This window comes from Lygodium microphyllum, chromosome 22 (genome assembly GCF_053477565.2).
Source record: "Lygodium microphyllum isolate KBCC chromosome 22, Lygodium_microphyllum_v1.1.10, whole genome shotgun sequence".
Taxonomy (NCBI): Eukaryota; Viridiplantae; Streptophyta; class Polypodiopsida; order Schizaeales; family Lygodiaceae; genus Lygodium; species Lygodium microphyllum.
Genome location: NC_141156.1, coordinates 126,093,108 through 126,097,350, shown reverse-complemented (window position 1 = coordinate 126,097,350; position 4,243 = coordinate 126,093,108). Strand labels below are relative to the sequence as shown.

The 4,243-nt window shown below is 40.6% G+C and overlaps 1 pseudogene; it reads left to right on the top strand.

Moving 5' to 3' along the window:
* The first annotated feature begins 2,727 nt into the window (after window positions 1-2,727).
* LOC148017589 (uncharacterized) lies at window positions 2,728-3,615 on the top strand (annotated as a pseudogene).
* Window positions 3,616-4,243: the final 628 nt, after the last annotated feature.

Here is a 4,243-nt window from a genome sequence, read left to right as displayed (position 1 = left end):
CACGAAGGAGGGGTCCTCCACCCCCATTTTCTCACAAATGCCTTTGGCATCCGCCATAGGGCTATTTCCCTCTTTCCACCTGAACACCTTAACATGGAGGGCTCTGATTTTCCTCCTCTTCTCTTTCTCGATAATTGCATTGATGAACTCCTTCTTTGTGGGGGTCTTTTTTGCTACTTCGATCCATTTGGAGTGTTTCGCTGTGTTAGCTTGTGTCTATTTCACGACCGCTGCCCATGTGTTGATCTTCTTTGTCATTTGGGTCTTCATCTCGTTGATTTCTAACTTGACCTTCTCAGGCATTGATTCTATGATCTCCCCTTCTTCCTTCCTAATGAGGTCGAGTTGGCTCTTGCAGCTGGTAATTTTCTGTTGGAGTTCTACAATGGCTCGGCTCCTCTCTCCAAGAGAGGATTCGATATCCACTTGCCAGGATGTGAAGTGAGCTCCGACCTCTTCATAAATTTCATTCTTCCACTCCTCCATCTTGCGGATTGTCTCCTCCTTCTCCTTTACTTGCTCGATGGCTTCATCACACATGGCCCTCATCATTTCCTTGATGTTGTCCATGTCTTGATCTCGGATCTTACAGATGTTGCAGAGCGCCTCGATGTTCTTTTGTACATGGGTGTCTTTCACCTTGTCAGTGCTATTCCAAAGGGCAAAGAGAGAGAGAGAGAGAGAGAGAGAGAGAGAGAGAGAGAGAGAGAGAGAGAGAGAGAGAGAGAGAGAGAGAGAGAGAGAGAGAGAGAGAGAGAGAGAGAGAGAGAGAGAGAGAGAGAGAGAGAGAGAGAGAGAGAGAGAGAGAGAGAGTGTGTGTGTGTGTGTGAAAAGAGGAAGATAGTTAGAAGAGAGGGAGTTAGAGAGAGATAGAGAGAAGAGAGAGGAGAGAGGAGATAGTGGAAAGAGAGGGGAATAGAGAGAGAAGGATAGTATGAGAGAGAGATAATAAGAAGAAAGGGAGACATAGTAAGAGGGAAGAAAATAGAGAGAGAAAGATAGTGAGATAGAGAGATAGAGAGATAGAGGGGTAAAGAAGGATTGGAAGAAGAGGAGACCCCAGAACATCACCAATTTCCAAGAATAGACTTACATGCAACAACTCATCCTCGCAAAGTGACATCATTTTCTCCCCCTCGGATCTCCATCATCATTACATTCCTATCTGTTTATTTTTCTATTCTCAAATCAACTCAAGGTACACTAAGTCTTGCCCTCCAACATATAGAAGTTTCATAGTAATTCCATATCATTTCAACAACCTTCTCCAAGGATTATCCTCTTTTTGTAGCATAGATACTCCCTTGCTTTACTAGACTCTAAGTAACCCATTTTACCTCACAAGATTTACTTCAAAGATATATGAGTTTGGAGATCCTACAAAGGTCCAATAAGGAATAGAGCAAACAATGTGTTAGAAGAAGTTCACTTGCTATATGTCCCAAAGTAGTGAAGAGTTGGAGAAGGAAAAAAGATAGGACAAGAGATTGCACATGTGAATGAAGTCCCACCCACACCAACTTCTGTTTAGGTACCTTTGGATAGATTTAAAGGAATTTTGATTAAGTCAAATGATTGATTCATTAGTTAAAATCTAGTTGGCTATTGTTATTACTTGCAATAATAAAGGATAAAGAGTAGTTTCTATCCATATAGCCAAGATCCTTGAATATCCTTAAATTGTTGTGCACTTAGGACGGAATTATAACTTACAATGCCCTTAGGATATGGAAATGATTTTTCCATTAGGGATTAATCATAATTATCCCCAAAAGGACATAACTACTAGGAGTAAAGATAGACACCTTGCTCATGCATATTAAAGTGTTGCATGCTAAAGAGTTACATCCCTCAAAGAAAAGCTTATGACCTTTGAAAAATATGAAGAGGGTTTGAGAAGTATCGCATCCAAATGTTAGGGGGATTATCATGTATCGCTTTATGTGATTGCACTCTAAGGAGAAATAAGTTGTGGATTGTATTTTCTCTTGTGGAATATTCAAAGGAAACTATTTGGTTTTGATGAAATGTCTTAAGATATGCTTGTTGCTTAGAAAAAAAATGCTTTTCTAGTTGAGAACAAGTTAATTGCTTTGTTTGGGGACTTCGGAAAAAGAGACATTGTGCCCACATGGACAAAATCTTAGATACACCATAGGTCTCCCCAAGACTAGTGGCGGAGCCCTTCACTAAAGGATGGGATTTGTCTACATTGGGTGCTAGGATTGGCCCTAGTTGCAAGAGGTCTCTTTGTAGGGAGGACATTAGGCTAGGAAGCGACAAGGGTGCGAAGTGACAACACTTAGAAACAATGCCTAATATTGCAAAATTTTTTAGCAACATTGTACACAATTGGCACATTGTTACCAACTTTTTACATTAATTTAATGCTGATGTGGTGTTCGTTGTTGCTATTTTTGGAGGCCATGTCTCTATAGTCTACTGGCCAAGAGATGTCGATACAAGGAATTTTTTAACGAAGAAAGGTGGTGTTATAGATAAAATTAGATAGATTTCCTTAGTGAATCCCAACCATGACCAATCTAAAATTTTTCCATAGGGAATTATTATCACCTAGAGAAGATAAAATTTTGTCTCTTTTCCCATGACTCCCTCCTTTCCAATACCAAATTTGATTTTGCTTTAGTGAAAAGAGGCAGGATTAGGAGCTTTGTGGTGGTTTGGCACATCATCTAAGTAACACTTGCATGCCCCTTGTAACCCGCAATGCAAAGCATAGTTCATTTGGGGGCAATTTCAATGTTAGTAGATTGCAATGTGCTAGCAATCTTTGAAGCTCTCCAGAGAAGTATGGAGCCACTTGAAGATGTGATGTTACTTGCACTTGTTATGCTATTTTTTCTATTCACTGATTGGACTTTAGTTCTTTGGGTTAGATCTTGCATATAGGTGTATAAGGCAGATAGATGGCCAAATGTCCTACCCTGTAATATATTGTTCATATTTCTCAAATAGAGGACTCAAGTGCCCAAACAATTTAGTATGCAAGAAAACATTCAAAATGGTGGTTTGCAAAATTGTTTCTACATCCTGATGTCATGGCCCCGTATGAGTACATTTTTATATGGGATGAAGACTTTGGTGTTGACAACTTTGATGTTGAAATGTATATAGAACTTGTTTAAAAGTATGGCCTTGAGATATCTCAACCTGCTTTAGAGCCAAGTCATAAGGTGACATGGAGAATGACAATGCGCTTAAAAAAATTCAAAAATTCATAGAATGACTACAGAAAGCTCTGATCGATGCAAAGATCCAAATAAGCCTCCATGTAGGGGTTTTGTCAAGATAATGGCTCCTGTGTTTTCAAGAAATGCATGGTAATGTGTTTGGCATTTGTTCCACAATGATTTGATTCATGGATGGGGTCTTGACTTAGCCTTAGGGAGGTGTGTGAAGCCTGCATATGAGAAAGTGGGAGTTGTGGATACTCAATGGATAGTCCACAAGCTTCTCCCATCTTTGGGTTCCCAGGGAGAATCAATCAATGGAAAGGCTCCATGGGAAGGGGTCAGGGAAAGATGTCAGTATGAGTGGAACTTGTTCCACAAGTATGTGGAAGAGGTTGACCAAGAGGCTCTCAAGGAATTATAGGGTCACTAGAACCATGACTTGGGGATATTAGTACAATACTCACTTTGGCAGCTCACTAAAGTCTTGACCTAAGTTTATGGGCATCATTCATTATATGTTTGAAGTAAACATGGAGATTGTAGGAAAAATGAGGTATAAGAAACATGATTGGTAGAGATAATAGTCCAATTATCATTAAAGAGTTGGAAGGGAAGGAAATGAATTAAAAGAAAAATTAAAAATTAGCAAGAGGAGAGGCTGTTGGAGATAGGAGGGGTTGTGAAGAGAAGGAGGGCGTCATCAATGAAGACAGACGGAGAGAGAGAGGCAGGCTGGCCGTATGGGGAAAGGGAAGAAGGGAGAGAATGTGTTGATATGGCTTGTGTCCACGACGGGCATTGGCTACTTCTATGTGAAGCCCAAGAATATCCGCAGAATCACTCACAAGCTTGAGTTCTGCAAGTACAACCTAGTTGTCGAGAAGCACGTCCTCTAGCAATGAGAGAGAGAGAGAGAGAGAGAGAGAGAGAGAGAGAGAGAGAGAGAGAGAGAGAGAGAGAGAGAGAGAGAGAGAGAGAGAGAGAGAGAGAGAGAGAGAGAGAGAGAGAGAGAGAGAGAGAGAGAGAGAGAGAGAGAGAGAGAGAGAGAG